The sequence below is a fragment of the Engystomops pustulosus genome, chromosome 6 (genome assembly GCF_040894005.1).
Source record: "Engystomops pustulosus chromosome 6, aEngPut4.maternal, whole genome shotgun sequence".
Taxonomy (NCBI): Eukaryota; Metazoa; Chordata; class Amphibia; order Anura; family Leptodactylidae; genus Engystomops; species Engystomops pustulosus.
Genome location: NC_092416.1, coordinates 26,106,469 through 26,133,791, shown reverse-complemented (window position 1 = coordinate 26,133,791; position 27,323 = coordinate 26,106,469). Strand labels below are relative to the sequence as shown.

At 45.6% G+C, this 27,323-nt stretch overlaps 1 protein-coding gene and 1 long non-coding RNA gene across 2 annotated transcripts in view; one reads left to right on the top strand and one right to left on the bottom strand.

The window, feature by feature from the left end:
• Window positions 1–17,933: 17,933 nt before the first annotated feature.
• Window positions 17,934–19,628, bottom strand: LOC140065613 (uncharacterized). The gene is made up of 5 exons (XR_011847984.1): window positions 19,576–19,628; window positions 19,322–19,375; window positions 19,073–19,108; window positions 18,223–18,956; window positions 17,934–18,112 (listed from the first exon to the last, which is right to left on the bottom strand). It is a non-coding gene; the product is annotated as an uncharacterized lncRNA (long non-coding RNA).
• Window positions 19,629–26,569: 6,941 nt separating this feature from the next.
• LOC140065612 (group IID secretory phospholipase A2-like) overlaps window positions 26,570–27,323 on the top strand; it is a 33,308-nt gene continuing 32,554 nt past the window's right edge. The window contains exon 1 of the mRNA XM_072113196.1: window positions 26,570–26,627. The gene's annotated coding sequence lies outside the window, so the exon portion shown is untranslated. The remainder of the gene's footprint in view (window positions 26,628–27,323) is intronic.

The window sequence follows — 27,323 nt, the reverse complement described above, 5'->3', positions numbered from 1 at the left end:
CGAGGGTTTTCTCCCCCTTAAATGAGATTTTTTTTAAACCTTTGACTCCCTGGCTCCCCCTACAGTCCATGGATTAGAATTTACAATTCCTTACAACATCTCACCATATGGTGCCACTGCCCATCATGCACCAAAATTACTACCCATGCCATTCCCAGTAGCAGAAACAAGGTGCCACGGTCTGGGAGAGGTACAATGTTAACCCTCCGGGGCCTGACCGCAGTGTGGAGGCAGCTGGATTCCCAGGGACCGGAGTGACTGGCTTGTAGTGGAGACTCCAGGGTCACAATGGAGACCTCCTACTCTTGACGGTCCCCTTCTTATGGCTTATCTGGAAAATTCCATCAGTGGAGGGTAAAAAATACAAGAAAATAATGCATGTGGTTTCCACTTTCAGCAAATAATTGTTTGTGTAAGGAAAAGTTAGACAATTTTCCAATACACTATCTGTATCTATATCTGTATTCTATAGAAAAAACTTCTATGCTTACACATGATCATGTGAATGACCCGCAGGTGCACGAGCCACGGACAGATTTCTATCCACTTTAAGCAAACAGAATTTTTCTATGGAAAGCAAGGAGAGATCTTTGAGAAATTCATACAGAAAATATAGTGTAAAATTGTATAACTTCCTTACGCAAAACATAGAACTTATTTGCTGAAACTGGACTACACTTTTAAAGTTTCCCTTTGAAAGTTTATTTAATAGACCCTTCCAAACACCCCCTACTGTACCCAATAAGGTTCCTGTCTGTGTTGATTCCCAGTCAACTATAGAACTAGTGTGGCACCAGTATCACCTCTCAGCTACCGGAGGGTATAGCCACCTCATCTTCTGTGGCCCAATAAAGTCCCCACGACAGGGACGAGGCGAATGTTACTGCTACTGTAACACCTCTAAAGCATCATAGATGCTTATATAGACTGTTTTATGCATAGCAAAATGTCTCATGCATATGAACATGCATGAAACTTTTCTCTTCTGGATACTGCTGTGATTTCTGACCATGCCCCACAGCAATGCCCACAATCGTACTGGCAGGTACAAGGTGAGCTGTTGTGGCAGGGCTAACTGCACTTGGCGTAGTTTGCTTGTGTATAGTGCAGGGGGCACCAGATTCATGAATGGCAGCCCAATGTTTACATTGCATAAATAATGCTGGGGAGGTTACGTTCTTCTCTAAGGAATCTTCCTCAATGGATAACATCTGCGCCTCCGGTTCAGGATTTGCCTGGGGCTTGGTAACAGGCTCCAAGGAGGATATTACCCCAGGCGATGAAGGTTTACCTGCCACCTGGCAGTGGTGGACGGTGGACCTCATGGCGCCTCCTGGAGTGCTTCAGAACGGCCCCCTGCAGGAGATACAACAAGGTGGATTGACCAATATGTGCACTAAATCGTCTGCAATGTTCACTGGACTTGAAATTTTGGTGGAAATTAGGTCCTTCTGAGAAAGAGCAGCACTTCCAGGAGCAGCGAAAAAAATAAACTACAGGCCTTGAAGGCAACCTGTCAGAAGAAATTGACCTAATAATCTACAACCAGTATGTTTCCAACATGTTTCTTAACACCTTCCAGATGATGTTTCTATCATGACCCAGTGTGGTGCCATCAGCCAGAAAATCTACTGAGAAGTGAGATGTAAAGTGGTTGAATAAAGTCAAGGAGGTGGAGATTTTAACACTGAAGTCAAGCTCTCTCTTCCTCAGAAAGTCCCCTTCACTGTAATTGATGGTCCTCAATCCAGATTTAGGGATTTATAAACCATAAAATGAGTAGTCCTGGTCTAAGGTCCTACTGGACCAGTCCGGGCTGATAGAGACGATGTAAGAAGGGGGGATGCACGGCTGTTATGATCCTGCTGGGGAAGTCCCATCTGTTATGGGTACCAGTTGATAATATAGGAGAGGCCCAGGATGGTAAATGCGGCTGACGCAGAGACATATGGTTCCAATTTACAGGTATATATTCCAGTGCCAGAATCAAACAGCAGCAAGAGAAAATATAGTAAGAAATGCTAAATCACAGAGTCATATACACTAGATTGCACTATATATTACTTTTTGAACCCAGTAAAGGTATTGCCAATTGCCTTTGCAATTGCTGTGTTAAAAAATGTAAAAAAAAAGAAAGTTTTGTATAAACAAAATAAATAAATATTCTAAAAAAAGTAAAAAAAAAAACAGCACAAATTGGCTGCCCAAAAGCCACTATGTGTGAATGCACACAAACGTATTTTCACCCGGGATGTAATCTGGCCGAACATACAGCAGGGTGCAGGAGGGAGGAGGGATAAACGGTCCTCACCCCTCCTCTCTCCATAGAAATCCAAGTATAATATATAGGACACTATGTAGCCGTCCTGATTTTACTGATGCCTTACTGAACTATTCTTTTCAATGGGCTGTTTCACATTTCATTTTTTTTTCCACTGATCCAATGTTGTCGGTGAACAAAAAAAGAGCAGGTTCTGAAATGACAACTGAGCAGTGGAAAAATACTGAAGTGGGAAAAAGCCCATTGAAAAGAATGGATCAGTAAGGTATCAGTGACAAATCACTACACCCAAGAAGAGAAAACCAATCTGTATGTGTCCAAGAGCCCAAATGGGTTCAGTACAGAATCATTTGGACATGTTTACAAAGAACAATGCAGTCTGTACTATGTGCAGTTACCTGTGTATAGTGCAGGGGGCACCAGATTCAGGATTTCTGGTGCCCGATCTTCATGAATTTGGTGCCCCCTGCAGTGCTCCGACAGAGAGCACCACTTTTTTTTGTGCACATTTAACACGCGGGGTGCAACACAATTCTGTCGGACTTTGCATGATAAATGTGACAGAGCGCCGGAACACCCCCTAATTTATGTTGCACGATGCCTAGTGCACAGGGGTGAATCAAACCTGGCTGCTGCCTGAGGCGAGCAATAGAGAGACGCCCCCCACCCCCATACATGTAATATATCATGGAGTGTCAGGACCAGATCAATCATATTGGTTTGGTGTGAAAATAAAGCAATGCATACAGCGTGCCACCATGTAGTACAAAATGCATAAAGGATGCCGCCGTGTAGTATAAAATGCACACAGTGTGCCGCCGTGTAGTATAAAATGCATACAGGGTGCCGCCATGTAGTATAAAATGCATACAGGTACCGCTATGTAGGATAAAATGCATACAAAGTGCCGCCATGTGGTACAAGACAGATACTGCGTACCGCCATGTAGTATAAAATGCATACAGCGTGCCGCCGTGTAGTATAATATGCATACAGCATGCCTTCATGTAGCATAAAATGCATACAGCGTACCACCATGTAGTATAAAATGCATAGTTTGCCACTATGTTGTATAAAATACATACAGCGTCCCCCCAACAGAAAACTGGCGCACAGCCCTTAGTAAATGTGCCCCATTGTTGTGAAAAACACATTGGGACAGATTTACTTACTCGGCCCATTCGCGATCCAGCGGCGCGTTCTCTGAACAGGATTCGGGTCCGGACGGGATTCATGAAGGTAGTTCCTCCGCCTTCTACCAGGTGGCGCTGCTGCGCTGAAAATCATCTGAACGCGCCGGAATACACCGAGCTGGACCAGGTGAAGGTAAGCGCTTCCCAAGCGACACATTTTCGGTTATTAAATGCAGCTGTTTTTCCGAATACGTCGGGTTTTCGTTCGGCCACGCCCCCGATTTCCGTCGCGTGCATGCCAGCGCCGATGCGCCACAATCCGATCGCGTGCGCCAAAATCCTTGGGCAATTCAGGTACAATCGGCGCAAATCGGAAATTTTCGGATAACCAGTCGGAAAAACGCGTTTCGGGCCCTTAGTAAATGACCCCCGTTGATGTGAATCTGCCCTTATATAGACAGTCCTTTTGTGTTTAATGTATCTTCTTAATTACTGCCCAATTAACCTGTCTCTTCAGTTAGTATCTTAGGGGGTAAATTCTTAATTATAATTATGATTGTTGCCTCTTAGGAGAAATAGGAAATAACTATTCTAATTATGTTTTAGACTTGTACCTCGTCTCTGCTGATGTTGTGGAGATAGAAGATAGAAGTAAGAAGGACCTGACATCATAACTCAGGTCCTGTATTTGATTTCCCTTCCCCTCTGTTCTCTGCCTATTGTTTCATTGTCTGAAATATCTATTGTTCCCTTTGGGTCTTGGTGACTTTCTTCTTGTATCTTGTGGCAGGAGATTTGGCGCTTCCATTACTGATCAACGAAAACTGAGCCCTGGAGGAATAATACAACTCTGCCAGGGAAGGGATTCTGTTCAATTAGTAAAGAAGCATGATTGTCATAGATGGGGTGTAAACCCATTTGTAGATAGTGTTGTCTAATACTAAAAGGGGTATTCCCATCTGGGCATTCAAAAATTTTAAAAAATCATTTGCCATGTAAATACATTTCTTCAATTGGATGTTAATACATTTCTCCATGTTTTAACTTAGAAACAAGATAGCTGTCCTTGGATACGACCACCCCCTTTATTGTGGCAGCGGTGGCCAGACATGTGCCTTGCCTGAACATCTTCATTTAGTGTTCATTGCTATAAGGCAGCTGTAGGACATTCAATAATTACCGAATATTTCATATGCAAAAAGAATTTGTTTCCTTAAGCTATCCCTCCAACAGCAATGGTCGTATCCAAGGACATCTGTCCTCCATAACTAATGGACCATATGGCTACATTTATAGAAAATTTTCTTCACACTGGTACATTTTATGTTAACATTGACATTAAATGTCAGTGCTCAGATAAGAATACCCCTTCAACAATTGCCCCATAATAAAAGATGGAAGGAGAAGTGAAAAAAATTCTGGTAGATATTCCAAATATGGAAATACAAAATAAACAAACTAAATCTCAATTTATTAGTGGGAAAAAGAATTGGCTGAACTAAGAACTTCTTTAAATAAACAAGTCCTCACCTTATTGGGGGATATTTACCGTGCACCGGTGTATGATGCAGTCCCCTCTCCGGTGCCACAGATACACGAGGAGGCCCATAGCTAGTGCGCAAATTCAGGACAGGGAAAGCCCATTCCACAACCGGCTGCACAACGTTCATGCCGCTTCACCCCCACTTGGTGTGAAGGGAGAATTAAACTAAATTACTTCCAGTTTCCTACTAATTGCAAAAAAATCCAAAAAACTGGCGTACAAAGCCCCTGATAAATGTCCTCCATTGTCGTCTGCTTACAAATCATATTCCTGTGACAACCATTGCATCTCTAATAATGGTTGTCTCCCAACTTTGACGGGTGAGTCTGAGCTCTAAAGATTTCAACTAGATTAAGGATTGGATACACTGGCTCAGTAGACATCACTGGCCAATGATATGGATAGTATACAATATAGCATCAATAGCATCTGCATCCTTAAGACCCAGATGGCACTGACACAGTGGTGGACTTTATCTAAAGTTTTTACTGACTTTTTGTCCACAAGAATAATCACAGTTAAGAAAAAAAGGCTTAGACAACCAATTCTAATTCTAATAATTCAATGGAGTGGAACAATGTATAGGATGATGCATCAGAGGGGCACTATGTATACTACATATAGGATGATGGATTAGAGGGGCACTATGTATAGGATGATGCATCAGAGGGGCACTATGTATACTACATATAGGATGATGGATTAGAGGGGCACTATATGTAGGATGATGGATTAGAGGGGCACTATATATAGGATGATGCATCAGAGGGGCACTATATATAGGATGATGGATTAGAGGGGTACTATATGTAGGATGATGGATTAGAGGGGCACTATGTATAGGATGATGCATCAGAGGGGCACTATATATAGGATGATGGATTAGAGGGCACTATATATAGGATGATGGATTAGAAGGGCACTATATAAATAGGATGATGGATTAGAGGGGCACTATGTATAGGATGATGGATTAGAGGGGCACTATGTATAGGATGATGCATCAGAGGGGCACTATGTATACTACATATAGGATGATGGATTAGAGGGGCACTATATGTAGGATGATGGATTAGAGGGGCACTATGTATAGCATGATGGATTAGAGGGGCACTATATATAGGATGATGGATTAGAGGGCACTATATATAGGATGATGGATTAGAAGGGCACTATATAAATAGGATGATGGATTAGAGGGGCACTATGTATAGGATGATGGATTAGAGGGGCACTATGTATAGGATGATGCATCAGAGGGGCACTATGTATACTACATATAGGATGATGGATTAGAGGGGCACTATATGTAGGATGATGGATTAGAGGGGCACTATGTATAGCATGATGGATTAGAGGGGCACTATATATAGGATGATGGATTAGAAGGGCACTATGTATAGGATGATGCATTAGAGGGGCACTATATAAATAGGATGATGGATTAGAGGGGCACTATGTATAGGATGATGGATTAGAGGGGCACTATGTATAGGATGATGCATCAGAGGGGCACTATGTATACTACATATAGGATGATGGATTAGAGGGGCACTATATGTAGGATGATGGATTAGAGGGGCACTATATATAGGATGATGGATTAGAGGGCACTATATATAGGATGATGGATTAGAAGGGCACTATATGTAGGATGATGGATTAGAGGGGCACTATATATAGGATGATGGATTAGAGGGGCACTATGTATAGGATGATGGATTAGAGGGGCACTATATATAGGATGATGGATTAGAGGGGCACTATCTATAGGATGATGGATTAGAGGGGCACTATATATAGGATAATGGATTAGAGGGGCACTATATGTAGGATGATGGATTAGAGGGGCACTATGTATAGGATGATGGATTAGAGGGGCATTATATATAGGATGATGGATTAGAACGGCACTATGTATAGGATGATGCATTAGAGGGGCACTATATAAATAGGATGATGGATTAGAGGGGCACTATGTATAGGATGATGGATTAGAGGGGCACTATGTATAGGATGATGCATCAGAGGGGCACTATGTATACTTCATATAGGATGATGGATTAGAGGGGCACTATATGTAGGATGATGGATTAGAGGGGCACTATGTATAGGATGATGGATTAGAGGGGCACTATATATAGGATGATGGATTAGAAGGGCACTATGTATAGGATGATGGATTAGAGGGGCACTACATATAGGATGATGGATTAGAGGGGCACTATATGTAGGATGATGGATTAGAGGGGCACTATGTATAGCATGATGGATTAGAGGGGCACTATATATAGGATGATGGATTAGAGGGCACTATATATAGGATGATGGATTAGAAGGGCACTATATAAATAGGATGATGGATTAGAGGGGCACTATGTATAGGATGATGGATTAGAGGGGCACTATGTATAGGATGATGCATCAGAGGGGCACTATGTATACTACATATAGGATGATGGATTAGAGGGGCACTATATGTAGGATGATGGATTAGAGGGGCACTATGTATAGCATGATGGATTAGAGGGGCACTATATATAGGATGATGGATTAGAAGGGCACTATGTATAGGATGATGCATTAGAGGGGCACTATATAAATAGGATGATGGATTAGAGGGGCACTATGTATAGGATGATGGATTAGAGGGGCACTATGTATAGGATGATGCATCAGAGGGGCACTATGTATACTACATATAGGATGATGGATTAGAGGGGCACTATATGTAGGATGATGGATTAGAGGGGCACTATATATAGGATGATGGATTAGAGGGCACTATATATAGGATGATGGATTAGAAGGGCACTATATGTAGGATGATGGATTAGAGGGGCACTATATATAGGATGATGGATTAGAGGGGCACTATGTATAGGATGATGGATTAGAGGGGCACTATATATAGGATGATGGATTAGAGGGGCACTATCTATAGGATGATGGATTAGAGGGGCACTATATATAGGATAATGGATTAGAGGGGCACTATATGTAGGATGATGGATTAGAGGGGCACTATGTATAGGATGATGGATTAGAGGGGCATTATATATAGGATGATGGATTAGAACGGCACTATGTATAGGATGATGCATTAGAGGGGCACTATATAAATAGGATGATGGATTAGAGGGGCACTATGTATAGGATGATGGATTAGAGGGGCACTATGTATAGGATGATGCATCAGAGGGGCACTATGTATACTTCATATAGGATGATGGATTAGAGGGGCACTATATGTAGGATGATGGATTAGAGGGGCACTATGTATAGGATGATGGATTAGAGGGGCACTATATATAGGATGATGGATTAGAAGGGCACTATGTATAGGATGATGCATTAGAGGGGCACTATATAAATAGGATGATGGATTAGAGGGGCACTATATATAGGATGATGGATTAGAGGGGCACTATATATAGGATGATGGATTAGAGGGGCACTATATATAGGATGATGGATTAGAGGGGCACTATGTATAGGATGATGGATTAGAGGGGCACTATATATAGGATGATGGATTAGAGGGGCACTATATATAGGATGATGGATTAGAGGGGCACTATATATAGGATGATGGATTAGAGGGGCACTATGTATAGGATGATGGATTAGAGGGGCACTATATATAGGATGATGGATTAGAGGGGCACTATATATAGGATGATGGATTAGAGGGGCACTATATATATAGGATGATGGATTAGAGGGGCACTATATATAGGATGATGGATTAGAGGGGCACTATATATATGATCATGGATTAGAGGGGCACTATGTATAGGATGATGGATTAGAGGGGCACTATATATAGGATGATGGATTAGAGGGGCACTATATATAGGATGATGGATTAGAGGGGCACTATATATAGGATTATGGATTAGAGGGGCACTATATATATGATCATGGAATAGAGGGGCATTATGTATAAAAAAAGGATTAACTAAATCTTTATATAAAACATCATTGATGAGTAGGATCAGTGGATACATTAGAATAAAGGGGTTTTATAAAGGTAAAATATATAGCAGAGAGCATAAAATAATTCATAGAGGAATCATAAATCATGTATTCGGCAAGGGGCAAGACATATAATGTCATTTATTCGGGGTACAATATTATTTATTCTTTGGGTATAATTTATATTATAAAATCCCAGCATCTTAGTAGACAGGGTCACACATAATTGTATAGGAAGGGCTTAATTACAGCTGAAAACTGTATCCCACAAAATCTTAGATACCGTAGCCAGGTCCGGATTAAAGTAGGGGCTCCTGGGGCTCGAGCCCCGGGGCCACCACCACTTTCACTTTTTTAAGGGGCCCTCACCAGTTTCCGACAGTCAGCGACTCAGCTCAGCCCGTGGCTGCCCGCATCGCACATAGGGGTCTATGATTTAAGTTATGTCAGTGAGACACAGCTGACACCGCTGATGCACTGTTTTGGTGGCAGCAGGTTGTGATGGGACGTCGGTGGCAAGTGATGACATCACGCTGTCGGCGTCTGATCACAACATGCTGCCAAAACAGTGCATCGGCGATCTCCCCCAGTGATGGCAGCTGTATCTTCAGTGGCCGGAAGCTGCCCGAAAAGCAAGGAAGATCCTGCAGCATTGTGGGACCACAGGAAGGAAAGGTGAGGTAAGTATGAAGTTTATTATTTTTTGGCCATTTCTACAGGGGACCGGCAGCTAAATTCTACAGGGAGCTGGTGGCTGTATACTTCAGGGGTCTGGTGGCTGTATTCTACAGGGGGCTGGCGGCTGTATTCTACAGGGGGCTGACAGGCTGTATACTACAGGGGGATGGCAGGCTATATACTACAGGGGGCTGGTAGGCTATATAATACAAGGGGTGCCAGGCTATATACTACAGGGGGCTGGCAGGCTATATACTACAGGGGGCTGGCAGGCTATATACTACAGGGGGCTGGCAGGCTGTATACTACAGGGGGCTGGTGGCTGTATACTTCAGGGGTCTGGTGGCTGTATTCTACAGGGGGCTGGTGGCTGTATTCTACAGGGGGCTGACAGGCAATATACTACAGGGGGCTGGCAGGCTATATACTACAGGGGGCTGGTAGGCTATATAATACAGGGGGTGCCAGGCTATATTCTACAGGGGGCTGGCAGGCTATATACTACAGGGGGCTGGAAGGCTATATACTACAGGGGGCTGGCAGGCTATATACTACAGGGGGCTGGAAGGCTATATATTACAGGGGTCCTGTAGGCTATATACTACAGGGGCTGACAGGCTATATACTACAGGGGGCTGACAGGCTATATACTACAGGGGGCTGGCAGGCTATATACTACAGGGGGCTGGCAGGCTATATACTACAGGGGGCTGGCAGGCTATATACTACAGGGGGCTGGCTGGCTTTATACTACAGGGGGCTGGTGGCTGTATACTTCAGGGGTCTGGTGGCTGTATTCTACAGGGGGCTGGTGGCTGTATTCTACAGGGGGCTGACAGGCTGTATACTACAGGGGGATGGCAGGCTATATACTACAGGGGGCTGGTAGGCTATATAATACAAGGGGTGCCAGGCTATATACTACAGGGGGCTGGCAGGCTATATACTACAGGGGGCTGGCAGGCTATATACTACAGGGGGCTGGCAGGCTGTATACTACAGGGGGCTGGTGGCTGTATACTTCAGGGGTCTGGTGGCTGTATTCTACAGGGGGCTGGTGGCTGTATTCTACAGGGGGCTGACAGGCTATATACTACAGGGGGCTGGCAGGCTATATACTACAGGGGGCTGGTAGGCTATATAATACAGGGGGTGCCAGGCTATATTCTACAGGGGGCTGGCAGGCTATATACTACAGGGGGCTGGAAGGCTATATACTACAGGGGGCTGGCAGGCTATATACTACAGGGGGCTGGAAGGCTATATATTACAGGGGTCCTGTAGGCTATATACTACAGGGGCTGACAGGCTATATACTACAGGGGGCTGACAGGCTATATACTACAGGGGGCTGGCAGGCTATATACTACAGGGGGCTGGCAGGCTATATACTACAGGGGGCTGGCAGGCTATATACTACAGGGGCTGGCTGGCTTTATACTACAGGGGGCTGGTGGCTGTATACTTCAGGGGTCTGGTGGCTGTATTCTACAGGGGGCTGGTGGCTGTATTCTACAGGGGGCTGACAGGCTATATACTACAGGGGGCTGGCAGGCTATATACTACAGGGGGCTGGAAGGCTATATACTACAGGGCGCTGCCAGACTATATACTACAAGGGGCTGGTAGGCTATATAATACAGGTGGCTGGCAGGCTGTATACTACAGGGGGCTGGCAGGCTATATACTACAGGGGGCTGGAAGGCTATATACTACAGGGGGCTGGTAGGCTATATACTACAGGGGCTGCCAGGCTATATACTACAGGGGGCTGACAGGCTATATACTACAGGGGGCTGGCAGGCTATATACTACAGGGGTCTGGTAGACTATATACTACAGGGGATGCCAGGCTATATACTACAGGGGGCTGGCAGGCTATATACTACAGGGGGCTGGAAGGCTATATACTACAGGGGGCTGGTAGGCTATATACTACAGGGGCTGCCAGGCTATATACTACAGGGGGCTGACAGGCTATATACTACAGGGGGCTGGCAGGCTATATACTACAGGGGTCTGGTAGGCTATATACTACAGGGGGTGCCAGGCTATATACTACAGGGGGCTGGTAGGCTATATACTACAGGGGCTGGCAGGCTATATACTACATAGGGCTGGTTGGCTATATACTACAGGGGGTGCCAGGCTATATACTACAGGGGGCTGGCAGGCTATATACTACAGGGGGCTGACAGGCTATATACTACAGGGGGCTGACAGACTATATACTACATGGGGCTGACAGGCTATATACTACAGGGGGCTGGCAGGCTATATACTACAGGGGCTGGCAGGCTATATGCTTACAGGGGGCTGGCAGGCTATATGCTACAGGGGGCTGACAGGCTATATACTACAGGGGGCTGATAGGCTATATACTACAGGGGCTGCCAGGCTATATACTACAGGGGGCTGGCAGGCTATATGCTACAGGGGGCTGGCAGGCTATATACTACAGGGGTCTGGTAGACTATATACTACAGGGGATGCCAGGCTATATACTACAGGGGGCTGGCAGGCTATATGCTACAGGGGGCTGGAAGGCTATATACTACAGGGGGCTGGTAGGCTATATACTACAGGGGCTGCCAGGCTATATACTACAGGGGGCTGACAGGCTATATACTACAGGGGGCTGGCAGGCTATATACTACAGGGGTGTGGTAGGCTATATACTACAGGGGGTGCCAGGCTATATACTACAGGGGGCTGGTAGGCTATATACTACAGGGGCTGGCAGGCTATATACTACATAGGGCTGGTTGGCTATATACTACAGGGGGTGCCAGGCTATACACTACAGGGGGCTGGCAGGCTATATACTACAGGGGGCTGACAGGCTATATACTACAGGGGGCTGACAGACTATATACTACATGGGGCTGACAGGCTATATACTACAGGGGGCTGGCAGGCTATATACTACAGGGGCTGGCAGGCTATATGCTTACAGGGGGCTGGCAGGCTATATGCTACAGGGGGCTGACAGGCTATATACTACAGGGGGCTGGCAGGCTATATGCTTACAGGGGGCCAGCAGGCTATATACTACAGGGGGCTGGCAGGCTATATACTACAGGGGGCTGGAAGGCTATATGCTTACAGGGGGCTGGCAGGCTATATACTACAGGGGGCTGACAGGCTATATACTACAGGGGGCTGACAGACTATATACTACATGGGGCTGACAGGCTATATACTACAGGGGGCTGGCAGGCTATATACTACAGGGGCTGGCAGGCTATATGCTTACAGGGGGCTGGCAGGCTATATGCTACAGGGGGCTGACAGGCTATATACTACAGGGGGCTGATAGGCTATATACTACAGGGGCTGCCAGGCTATATACTACAGGGGGCTGGCAGGCTATATGCTACAGGGGGCTGGCAGGCTATATACTACAGGGGTCTGGTAGACTATATACTACAGGGGATGCCAGGCTATATACTACAGGGGGCTGGCAGGCTATATGCTACAGGGGGCTGGAAGGCTATATACTACAGGGGGCTGGTAGGCTATATACTACAGGGGCTGCCAGGCTATATACTACAGGGGGCTGACAGGCTATATACTACAGGGGGCTGGCAGGCTATATACTACAGGGGTGTGGTAGGCTATATACTACAGGGGGTGCCAGGCTATATACTACAGGGGGCTGGTAGGCTATATACTACAGGGGCTGGCAGGCTATATACTACATAGGGCTGGTTGGCTATATACTACAGGGGGTGCCAGGCTATACACTACAGGGGGCTGGCAGGCTATATACTACAGGGGGCTGACAGGCTATATACTACAGGGGGCTGACAGACTATATACTACATGGGGCTGACAGGCTATATACTACAGGGGGCTGGCAGGCTATATACTACAGGGGCTGGCAGGCTATATGCTTACAGGGGGCTGGCAGGCTATATGCTACAGGGGGCTGACAGGCTATATACTACAGGGGGCTGGCAGGCTATATGCTTACAGGGGGCCAGCAGGCTATATACTACAGGGGGCTGGCAGGCTATATACTACAGGGGGCTGGAAGGCTATATGCTTACAGGGGGCTGGCAGGCTATATACTTACAGGGGGCTGGCAGGCTTTATACTACAGGGGGCTGGCAGGCTATATACTACAGGGGGCTGGAAGGCTATATACTACAGGGGGCTGGTAGGCTATATACTACAGGGGCTGCCAGGCTATATACTACAGGGGGCTGACAGGCTATATACTACAGGGGGCTGGCAGGCTATATACTACAGGGATCTGGTAGGCTATATACTACAGGGGGTGCCAGGCTATATACTACAGGGGGCTGGTAGGCTATATACTACAGGGGCTGGCAGGCTATATACTACATAGGGCTGGTTGGCTATATACTACAGGGGGTGCCAGGCTATATACTACAGGGGGCTGGCAGGCTATATACTACAGGGGGCTGACAGGCTATATACTACAGGGGGCTGACAGACTATATACTACATGGGGCTGACAGGCTATATACTACAGGGGGCTGGCAGGCTATATAATACAGGGGCTGGCAGGCTATATGCTTACAGGGGGCTGGCAGGCTATATGCTACAGGGGGCTGACAGGCTATATACTACAGGGGGCTGGCAGGCTATATGCTTACAGGGGGCCAGCAGGCTATATACTACAGGGGGCTGGCAGGCTATATACTACAGGGGGCTGGAAGGCTATATGCTTACAGGGGGCTGGCAGGCTATATGCTTACAGGGGGCTGGCAGGCTTTATACTACAGGGGGCTGGCAGGCTATATACTTCCAAAAACATTGTTGGAAGGGCCCCCACCACCCTTAATCCGGCCCTGACCGTAGCAGAGCAGAATGTATCACATACATTGGCTTAGATACTATTGCTCAGTACAACTTTTCACACACGATAGGCTTAGATACAGCAGCTAATTCCACAGTCTCTCAAGAAAGGATTGGATACAGCAGGTAAGCAGCACATATACACTTATGTGTAGACTGTATCACATGTGATGGGGTTTTTTTGCAGCTGAGTTTTGTTTCATTGTGTCAGTGATACTTATTAACCTTTGTATGTGCTTTTACAGACACAAATGCTGTTATCAAGTCTTGAGAAAGATAAAAAGCAAACCTGTGTATCAGAGCTGTACCTTCACCAGGATCAATGGGACCATTACATGGGGAAATACTGATCTCTACCTCTCTTCATACAACCTGCTGTACCACAGAGCTTACAGTCAGTCTCAGCAGTACATAGTGGGGCTTATTTACTAAGGGTCAGTGGAACGCACTTTCGTTGGTATTTGAAAATTTTGATGATTTGCGCCGCTATGACAGGTATTTAACTGGGGATTGTGTCGCACGCGATCGGATTTTGGTGCAACTTTCGTGCGACATGAAATCGGGAGGGGCCATCGGACGTGATTTAACTCTAAAATCGTGTCGCTAGACAATGCACTTACATGCACCAGGAAGAAGAAGGTGAACACATGCAGGATATCGGGCGCACAATCTTTGTGAATCGCGGCAAAGTTCATTGTCGTCAGACAACGCACAGCGGGGATTGCGCAGGACTGGGTAAGTAAATATGCCCCCATGTGTTTTGTGTTTTAAATAATGCAAAACTCACTGCAAAACTCACCATGTTACTTAAATAGACAAGTCCATTTTAAAGCGAAGCTGTCACCAGGAATGTGCTTTTTATCTGGATACAGGTTCCAATAGCCTCTGCTATGGTGATTTTAAAAATTCCTTTTTCAACTTTCTGAATCATTTCGGTAGTTTATATAAGTTATTCACATTACCAGGCTCCCTTCCAGGAGTGTGTGGTGAGTCCCCGCGGAGTGGAAGCTGCAGTCCGCCTGTGTGTGTCAGTCTCCTCCACACTCATCCAGCTCCGTCCCCACTTCCTGTCATGTGGATTGAGCATGAAGTGGAGGGAGCTGGTTGGTGTGGAAGACTGTGTTAGAACGCATGAGGAGACACAGGCACACACAGGCCGCAGCTGCCCCCTCCCTAGGGACTCAACACATGCTGCTGGCAGGGAGCCAGGTAATGTGAAATAAACTTTGTAAATAAGTGAAATGACTGGCAGAATGCTGGCAAAGGCATTTTTAAAATCAGTACAGCATAGGCTATTGGAAAGATGACATTCCTGGTGATAAGTTCACTTTAAAGCATCGATTAAGATGAACATTGTCCTGGTTGCTTATCTAGACACTTACTCCCAAATACATCTCCACTTATTTTACATTAAAATACAAATGAATAGAATCATAAAATATCTAATGTCACTGATATGGAAATGAAGCATCGTTTTATTCCTCCGTTCTCAGCGGGTTACACGCTCCTGTGTCAGACTACATGTATTCAATATGTCCGCTTGTAGCTTTCCTTTAATTGTACGAGGATATTTTGCACATTGCTTATATTTTGCACCAGGGAAGAAGAAGACAACAATCATGTACTATGCACCCGCTTAGTATTAGAGAAACAACTGCCTCCTGATCCAATGAGTCTGGATGGAGATTTCCCATGAGAATGAATCTTTTAAATCTACTTTGGAATATCTTGTTATAAATTTCTATAATTTGTATTTCAAATAAAATGGAATCTCCTGCTTGTGAGTGTCTATTAACCCTTTCTATGGAGCATATTTACAAAAGAACATCAATTTGACATTGTTTTTCACGTAAAAATATACTGTAACGCCAGCACAAGCAGGACGACGCCGTAGAAGAAGTACCCTTAATGTGCGCCATAATAAGTTGACATGGTGGTCAATAAGGAGTTAACTTTTGCATATTTTAATAGCAATGTAATTAGGAAATTATTCTCTTCTGAGCTGTTGGATAGCCCCCTTCCCCAGCACATGTCACCTTCCCCAGCACATGTCCCCTTCCCCAGCACATGTCCCCTCCATTTATGTACATAGACCCTTCCCAAGCACAGCACATGTCCCCTCCATATATATAGATAGCCCGCAGTACAAAATAAAATAAAAATAAACAATTATACTCACCTTCCTGTGCTCCCTGCAGCCTCCTCCATGCTCCTGTTCTGCTCCAGGGCGCTGCTGGATGTGACATCCTCCTTTCTATGACCCAGGTACCATTGTCTAAGCAACGATGGCTGCTCAAAGGATGCAGGCAGCAGAAACATCCTTAAGGACGAACACATCGTCCATATACAGTAAATGTATACAGTACACATGGCACTACACAGTGCACATATACAACACATGTGAACATATAGCACACATATTAGCATAACACACACACTGCAGATAAATATATTTTCCTTTGTACACATTTAATGAAGTTCGGCAGCAGTAGAAGGGGATGCAGCGGTAGCCACAATTTCCTTACACAACTTCCAGTGCAGGAGGAGCCTGGGAAGGGACGAGGAGGCGGATGAATGCAGCTTCTGATCACTGGAGCTTCTTTCTGCCTATTAAGGTGCAGCAGAGAGATCTCCATCCTCCGATCCACAGGTGATTCCTCCTCTGCTTCCTGCAGAGAGAATGCAGTGATTGTGATGGAGCCCTGGGCAACTGTCCACTTTGCCCATCCCTTTCATGCGCGCCAGATTCTCGAGATTTAAAGGGCCAGCATGCCGCTACTTGGCGCTGGCCACCTGGAAAGCCAATAAATAGCCAGTCTCTTCCCTTATGCCTCACCGGATCTTCATGCCTTGTGCCTTAGAGAAAGCTCCTGATGCATTTATGGTGATTTCCCATTGTGACCTTGGCTCCGTTCCTCTGCTGCCAGCCCTGACCCTCTGCTCTGCTACTGACTACGATCCTGTGCTGCCTGTCCAGACCTGCTGCCTGTCCCCGACTACGATTCTGCTTTACGACTTTGTAGTTTGCACTGGCCTCCACCGCGGACAAAGTTGTGCCCGTGAAGGGACCTGGTGGTATCACGCCACAGCAAGTCCAACCCGCTTTGCGGCGGCTCTGGTGAAAACCGGGTGGCACTTAGACTCCGCTTCTAGGAGTTGGTTTACGCCATCTTCCATGGTGCTCCAGTGGGTCCACTACCCCTGGAGCCAGACAGTAATTTTTATACAGGGGCTTTATATATATAAGTAAATCAGAGGGGGCTATATATATATATATATATATATCAATTAATTGAGGGTATGTTAGACAGGGATGGTCTTGGTCTATACTAGGGGGTCATTCTCATTTATTCTAGACCTTTATATTTCAGGGTCTGCAACTAAAGACACTGGATGTGATACAGACGCAACTTGAAGCAACTGTCCACCACGTTTGGGGGTCTCTAAATGTAGTGTAAAGGACTGACAAACTCCTTCATGTTATTTTAGTGCTTTATTCTTTATTTCACATCATGCAGTATAAATATCTCTGAATGGAGATCAGGATGACACATCTGTCCCGGGTCTAGGTCCATGCAATCTCTCCATAGAGAAGGAAATGACGCTGTTCCTGCCTTCCTCCAGGATAGTGGGACCAGAGATGGCAGCAGCACTGGAGGCATTGGGTGGAACCTGCAGGAGACAAGACCAGGTAACATTGTTACTGGTGAGTAACCATCATCTTTACATTGCTGGGAGCCTTCCAAATGGGAAAGGAGCAGCATAACATGGAGGAGCCTTACCATGGATCCAGGTGATGTCTCATTGAGTGGAGCAGCATCTGGTCGGCTGTTGCAAAAGACAGGGCAGGGGACTTGTCCTCTTCCAGTATCTTAAGTTGAAAGTCTACCCCCAAGGTCAAGTGTTGGCAGAGTGGAGCAGAACATTTCTCCTCTTCCGGGTCCCATTGCTGTTGCGGATCACTCGGGACATGCCGGCCTGTGTAATGTCAGGATGAAAGTCATCAAAATGATGTCAGCAGAAAGGGGGCACATTGGAATTTAGAGTCTCAAGTCACTGAAAAGATATTCAGTTTAGAGAAGAGCCGAGACCTCTGTGAGCTCAGGAATTCACCATCCAGAGATGTGACAAGTCACTACTAACATGAAGGAGAAATACTATCCCAGGATAAGACTGACTTGGTGGAGGATAAACAGTTCATGAAAATGTAAAAGACCTAATGCCCAGGGGTCTAGAAAGATCCGGAGAAGAGATCATCAGTAATGAGAATAGAGGAGCAAGACACCCAAAGAGGAAGTTCTCATTGTGGGGACATGTAATATGGCTTCATTGTTATTTGTAGTTGAAGGTTTTGCTAGTCCAGTCTCTTCAGATCTGTGTTTTGGCCCAGTATTGCTCCTATGTGGGTTGGTGGACTTAAGAATTATAAGATTACCTGATGAAAGTGGCAAATTTTTGGTGTGTCTTCTATTCCACGGTGTCTATACTGATACAACACAGGAGGAATCTGAGGAACCTGCAGGAGACAAGACCAAGAGACTGATGAGACCTGACGTGGAGACCCTCTACCATAATCTCTATCTGGTCTCATAGGGGAGGAGTAAAGAGGACTTTACAAAGTCATGTACTTACCTTGAAGGTCTTCTCTCTGCTCCACTGCTGCTTCTGCTGCAGAAAGATAATAATTCACATTAATAACTTCACTGCATGGGAAATATAGAGGAGACCCTGGTACTAGAACATGTACCCCCCTCCTATCCTGCCCAAGAAGAGCACTGAAACACATTGGGGCTCTTTGTATATACATTTGCGCTCCATCCATATACAGAGAGCGCCCCCTACAGATCACTATACATAGAGAGAAACTGAAGTATCACTTACCTCTTCCTGCTGCTTCTCTGCAGACACTTAGGTCTCCACCACCTGCGTCTCGGCCTAAAGGAAAAATAAGTAGATAAATCATCTCCATGTCACGGGTGGAGGACGGACCCCAGAATCTTTCTATACATTGATATTTTCTGGTTCATGTTCTGTGGATACTGAGAGCAGCAGAGCTCAACGCAAAAAGTATGTGACCCCCCAGGTTCACTGTAGCAATATAAATACAGTCTGACTTATTATATATATATCCTTACTGGAGAGACTCCTCGCTGGCCCCGGCCTCCATCACCTCCTGCCCTAAAGGTCTATAACAGAAAATATGGAGATCAATTATTACTAAGTATATATACAGTATATAGGGCCACATTTAACACTTTTGTGCGCCTAAGTGTAGTAGTTGCGCCTAAATTCAGCCGCACTGTTTTGCCAGAATTATCACAAGCTACAACCATCTGTGATAAGTATATTTTCTGCCTCTTATTAATCACTTTACTTTAACACAGTTTAGGCGCAATTTTGGCGCAGTTTAGGCGCAATGTTAGATTCGGGCACTTACATGTCATCCTGCTACAAGCTCCTCTCTGCTTCTCCCACAGCCCAGAATGAAGATAACACTCACAGCAGCACCCAGGTGTGTGACACCCTGCACCCAGTGATCTCCTCAGCAGGGGCTTCTCCTGGAGGGGATCCCCCAGTGCTGGTCTCCTGCTGCACCCCTGTAATTCTGCACAGTATCCCCCTCAGATACTGGTGATCCTGTGCAGAATTACATGGGGGACACTTGTATGTAGTATCTGCAACATTCTGCAAACTTGTGCAAACTTCTCTTGCTCTTGCTGTGAGCTCAGGGTTTTGCAGAATGTATTGTAAATAGAAGGTGATGATCTGTAAATAGTCTGCAGCTCCTGTCTGTAATGTATCTAATGTATCTATTATATGTTCCAGTGTCTGCAGTGTATCTAATGTATCTATTATATGTACTAGTGTCTGCAATGTATCTAATGTATCTATTATATGTTCCAGTGTCTGGCTGAGCTCTGCTGCTAGAAATGAGCTCTTCTGCAAAGGGGCTCAGTGCTTTCTTCTCAGTTAACGCCACCTTCGGGCTGGAGTGTTTTTGCGCCCGTTTTTTGCGCCTAAATGCAAAAGTCGCACGTGATGAATATCATTAGGCGCAGCAAAACATCTGGAATTGAACGATAGATGAGGGAAAGGTGGTTATTTTAGCTGCGCGGCTAATTTGACGTTTAATCGCAAAAATGGCGCAAAAACGGTGCGCCTAAACGAAAAGGCGCAAAAACAACAGAAAAAAGTGATAAATGTGGCCCATAGTCCGTATATAATCAGTGTATAATATCTGAACTCTGTAATCACCTTCTTGCAATCACTATTTCTTCTTCCTCCACCTCAACAGCCACTTCCTCCACCTCCTGTGGCTCCTCCTCCTCTTCCTGCAGCTCCTCCTCCACCTCCTGTGGCTCCTCCGCCTCTTCCTGTGGCTCCTCCTCCTCCTCGCTATATGATATAAAACAAAAAAATATTTCGCTGTTAATAAATCAGAATTTTTTATTCGTTCATATAACAGAAAGGGATGAACCACAATAATTCACTGTGTGACACAGAAAATTGCAATTTATAAGATTTAATAAAGTTAGTGAGATAATAAACTTACATGGTATCAAGTCTGAACGGTGTCAGCTTCATCACTGTTCTTATCCTAAAATAGAAAATACAGCGCTGGTTACTGTAACTGCCCTACACTTGTTCCCGATATACCCCTCATGTCCCCCATATGCCCCTTTTGCCCCTTATGTCCCCCATCTACCCTTCATGTCCTCCATTTGCCACTCATGTCCACTATATGCCAGTAACAAATATAACCAAAATATCTTCTTATTATACCTTGTGTCCCATATATACTGTATATCTGATGTTTGCCAAATACCCCTCATCTCCCCAATGCTAAATGACTGGTTCCCACTATATGAATTCATATAATCTATAAAGTATCCAAAGAATTAACCCCTTGGACCCCGAATCTTCTACAGAATAATAGTGTAATGTAATTACCGTACTGGCTGGTCAGACATGGCCACGCGCTGCCACCACCTGTAGGGGATATGATGAGATACATGATATATACAGGGCAGGAGATTCTCAGTCATAGACAAGATACAATGTAACATCACTATGTATTCCCATAGATACAACCAATCCGATTGTGTACAAGCCATTGCTCCTCTATGTCCTGTGTTACACTGGGATGGGTATTGGGGTCTTTCCGCTATGGATGCCCCATGTATGATGGTGACGCTGGGGATCATGGAGGTCAGGAGATTATAAGCTGCATATTATAGATTGGTCTTTCCTCTCCATAATGGAGTAAATTGAAGGTGGAGCCGTTACCCATAGCATCTGCCTTCATGTGTATAAAGCCCCTAAGTTAAATAATTAAATCAGTGACTTATCTCAAAATATAAATGATTGGACTGATTTACTTACATCTCCATCTCCTCCTCCTCCTCCTCGTTGTTACCCTCCTCTTCATCACTCTCCTCCTGCCTGATGTAAATCGCCTCCACCTCTGTCTCTTCCACCTCCTCCTCATCCTCTCCGATGTAACCCTCCTCTTCATCACTCTCTTCCGGCCAGATGTAAATCACCTCTACTCCTGTCTCTTCTATATCTTCCTCTCCGATGTTATCCTCCTCCTCATCACTCTCCATCTCCTCCACCTCCACGTTGTTATAATAATCCTCCATCGCCATCTCCTCCACCTCCGTCTCCTCCATCACCTCGTAGTCATCCATTCTATAAGATAAAAGAGATAGTAAGTGCCCAGAACATCCTCTGCGATCCCTACAGATGGAGACATGATGGACATCATCAACCTGTACCCAAAATCTCACCCTAAGATCTGAAGACTTCCAGATTCCCTCTATAATACTTATCTTTACCATTTTATTTTCCATCATATCTTTAGTCCCCTCTCAGTGTCCTCTTTACTATTTCTGACTTTCAGGTCCACGATATATAACAACCATAGAGGACCCCTACAGCACCCAACACCCTCAGTATCACCTCAATGCTACCAATACCCCACATGTAAGTGCCCCCCAGATCTATCCTGGAATACAAGGCCCAGTCACATCCCAACCAGAGGCATCATGTATAGGGGATCCTATAGGGGGGTCATCTGCCTCCTGCTGTCTCACAGGTTATGGGAAGTTATGGGAATAGTTTACTATTGTTCTCTATGGAGCAGATAGCAGTGAGATAAGAAGCGCTGCCCATCCCCGGGCCCCAGGTACATACATCATAGGGCCCATCCCCAGGATATAACATGTAACCATGGTCCCTACTCCTGCCTGATCCCTACAGCAGCAGCTTCACTACATGAACAGCTCAGGGATAATGCACATAATAATGTCCCCATCTACACTATGACAACTCTGCCTGGAAAACCACATAATGTACAGGAATAGAAAAGTAACAGTTCAGTAAAAGTTTCATGAAAAGTTACCAATGTGGCCTCATAATACACTTTATAATAAGAACACAGTCACTTATACACTTTCCTCCCATTCTCCATAGTTATCAGTAATATATAGGTCTCCCAAACAAAACTCTGAAAGGTTTTACCAGATATATTTCCCAATATACATCTGTCAGCCACCACTAGGGGGCGCTCACTACATACAGACTTATACAGCTATTATTATACACAGTGGCAGCTGTATACAGAGAGCTCCCCCTAGTGGTGGCTGCAGGAAGACATTGTACATTTACAGAAAAGATGAACTTACCGCAATCTCACTCTCTAACTCACCAACACCAACTCTACAACAGAGGAGAAGGAAAGAAGTGTCCATTACTGAAGAGGAGGAGACATGATAGAAGAGAATGAAGGACATAACATGAGCAAATAAGACACAGCGGACTTACCTCCAACACCTACAGCAAACCCTCAGAGGCTTCTAAGTTCCGCATCTCCTTATATACCCGCGTGATGTCATAATTTGGGAGGGAGGAGTCAACAGCACAAAATTCCATGACATCATAAGCAGCAGAAGCTTTTCTAGAATGGTAAGGCAGCCTATCAAAAAGCAGGTTGATATGAGGGGAGGGGCCAACAGCACAACATTCCATCACATTATATTTTCAATAAACTTTATTTACAGTGTTTCGTTTGGCACAACATTATGGAAATAATATCCCTGGTTCTATCACTATTGGTAATAATAACAGATTCTGTGGTTTTGGGGATTGTACATAAAGTCTCTGTATAACGGGAGGAGGATTATTACATAGTTATGTCATTTCTTCTGTAATTCCTTTCTTTTCCTTATAATAAATATAATAATAACAGAAAAAGCCAAGAACTAGAAGAATAAACTGATGATAAGTGAAAGACATAGAAACAAAGAGCAGGTTATAGTAACAGATACATAGAAGAGTAAAGGACAATTACTATTAGTTACTATCACTGACATCTCCGCCATCTTTATGTAAAGGGACAGAACCGAGCGAGAGGAAAAACGCTGATGTCATCTATTTTTACTTTCTTTTTCGATATCGATTTCCGCTCATCAGAATAGGCACAGATATCTCTCCTCACTTTTAGCAACATCTTTACTATGAAGTATTGTCTAATCTGTCTTCTTTAGGCTTATTATAACTCTTTAGGGCAGGAGGTGATGGAGGCCGGGATGTGCGAGGAGTCTCTCCAGTAAGTATATAGAATAAATAGGAATGAATTCACATTGCTGGAGTCCTCGTGGGGGTCACATACTTTTCTGTGTTGAGCTTTGCTGCTCTCAGCATCGATAGAACAAGACCTTGACTCCTGTCTGGTGAATTCTGTGCTAAGGCCCTGAGAGCCACCAGTGCCGTAGATCCACCACCCCTGATCTATAGTGTTTTGTGATATACATCGGGGCACATTTACTTACCTGTCCTGACCCGTTCCCCGAAAGTGCATTGTCCGTGTATAATGAATGCCTTGTGCCGCGATTCACTGGGGTGCACGATATCCTGCATGTGTGGCTTCCCCGCTCAGGTCCGCCGGAGTTCACCTTCTTCTTCCTGGTGCATGTAAGTGCATTGTCTTGTGACACAATTTGAAAGTCCCAATCATTCGGATCATCCGAAGGCCCGCCCCACGATTCCAGTCGCATGAAAGTCAGCGCAGCTGCACCACACACAATCTGATAGCGTGCGACACAATCCCCAGTTAAATAATTGTCACAGCGGCGCAAATCTGGAAAACAAAAGTGCAGCCGCGGACCCTTAGTAAATAAGCCCCATTCTGCTTATTAGTTCTGTGTCTGTATGGACCTATAGAAATGATTACTGTACACAGAGAGAAGATTCTGACTGCATATCCGCAGTAATTTCCCCAGCTATAGAAACAGACTTAGAACAGACTTTATTACTAGAAAAACATTCAAGAAAAACACACAGCGCAATACAATTACAGGCAGTCCCCGGGTTATGTACAAGTTAGGTTCTGCAGGTTTGTTCTTAAGTTGAATTTGTTTCATAGTCGGAACTGTATATTTTAGAATTGTAACCCCCCCAAATCTTTTTTGGTCTCTCTAAAAATGTTGCATTGTCATAAGAACCAGGATTAATAATGAAGCTTCATTACAGACACCTGTGATAACTGTTATAGCTGATTATTGTAGCCTAAGGCCGCAGTCATCCATACCTCCCAACATTTGGGAAAAGGAAAGAGGGACAAAATGGCGGCACGCGTAGTGTGCCACGGCGAACCCCCTAAGCCACACCCCCAATCACTCCCTGGCCACGCCCCAAATTTTAGCCATATTAAAAATAATAAAAATCATAATTTAAAAAAAAAAAAAAAAAATATTATCCTCATTGGGATTTGAACCCAGAACCTGCAGTGTCCATGTACAATAATAACACAGCGCCTCAACCCACTGAGCTATAACCTCAGTGATTAACAAGTGGAGAATTTTGGTAACTAAGAACTATGACTATATACTGCCTTGGTATATAGGGAGGGATCTTCTCAGATTATTGTAATTATTGAGACTATTATTATTATTATTATTATTGAGATGATTATTATTATTTTTACCATTATTAATAATCATCTCCATAATAATAAAATTTATAATAATAATAATAATAGTCTCAATAATTACAATAATAATCCCTGAGAAGATCCCTCTCTATATATCAGTGCATTAGTCTGTATCACAATGTAACACTGGCAGATAACATGTCTTAGTTACCAGAAATCCTCAGCTCTGTATCACTGGGCTTATAGCTCAGTTAGTTAGGCTCCTGTCTATGGTGCAGAGGGTCCCAGGTTCGAATCTCAGCCTGGCCAAAACTTTATTTAATTTAATTATATAAAGAGCTTGTGTCTGGGGAAGCCCTGGAGACCATATATGGACAGATAGAGATCTGAAGCTGATGACTTGGTCCCTGCTCTCTCCGCTAAGCCCGACACTTCTCTGAAAAGGATTCCCTCCCGATGTCTGCTCTGGGGAAGCCTAGGAGATGCAGTGACCATATATGGACAGATCTGAAGCTGATGACGTGGTCCTTGCTCTGCGCTAAGCCCGACACTTCTCTGAAAAGGATTCCCTCCCGATGTCTGTAGAAGCCATTCTGTACTGTGAGTTCAGACTTTCAAAGTATTTACTATGCGGGGACACAGCGCCGGGACACAGCGGGACCTGGGGGGAGAATCCGTGACAATATCATAGCTGCCCGTGACGCGGGGCAGGGGTACGAAAAACGGGAAAGTCCCGTCAAAATCGGGACGGTTGGGAGCTATGGTCATCACACGACGCTAGCGCACAGGGGGCAATCCTCGGCTGGAACGCACATGCATTTCCAGAGAAACGCATGCGATCGGTTTATCAATTGCATCGTTTCCCTAGAAACGCATGTGCGTTCGGGCCGAGGACCTAGCGGTATGTGTGACCACGGCCTAAGGCTAAAGTGTAGTAAATTGCCCCTCCCAACCATCCCGCTTTCAGCGTGACAGTCCCGTTTTTTGGGCTCTGTCACGCTGCCACGGAGGGAGGAGACAATGTCCCTGGCCCCGCCCACTTTTCACGCTTTGTCCCGCCTCCTCCAGACCCCGTAGTTTAGAGCTGCAGAGCAGCCAAGGCATGGGGGCCGGGAGGAGGCGGGACCAGCCTCTGCTACCTCCTCACATGATGTCTGCACCAATCATGTGAGGAGGTAGCTCCGCCCCCTGCTGGCCACGCCCCCTCCGCGAGTCATTCAGACTCCAGCCCGGGAGAAGATGGAATGAGTGCAGGTAAGAGACTGAGGGGACAGGGGGGGCACAGGGAGAGGAGCCAGGAGGAGGATAGAGGACAGGGGGGGGTGGGGGCTGGAGGCTACAGGAGGAGGACAGGGGGCTGGAGGTTACAGGAGAAGGACAGGGGGGACTGGAGGCTACAGGAGGAGGACAGGGGGGGCTGGAGGCTACAGGAGGAGGACAGGGGGGGGCTGTAGGCTACAGGAGGAGGACAGAGGGGCTGTAGGCTACAGGAGGAGGACAGAGGGGCTGTAGGCTACAGGAGGAGGACAGAGGGGCTGTAGGCTACAGGAGGAGGACAGAGGGTCTGTAGGCTACAGGAGGAGGACAGAGGGGCTGTAGGCTACAGGAGGAGGACAGAGGGGCTGTAGGCTACAGGAGGAGGACAGGGACTGGAGGCTACTAGAGGAGGACAGAGGGGCTGGAGGCTACAGGAGGAGGACAGGGGGGCTGTAGGCTACAGGAGGAGGACAGAGGGACTGGAGGCTACTAGAGGAGGACAGAGGGGCTGGAGGCTACAGGAGGAGGACAGAGGGGCTGGAGGCTACAGGAGGAGGACAGAGGGGCTGGAGGCTACAGGAGGAGGACAGAGGTGCTGGAGGCTACAGGAGGAGGACAGGGGGGGCTAGAGGCTACAGAAGGAGGACAGGGGGGCCTGGAGGCTACAGGAGGAGGACAGAGGTGCTGGAGGCT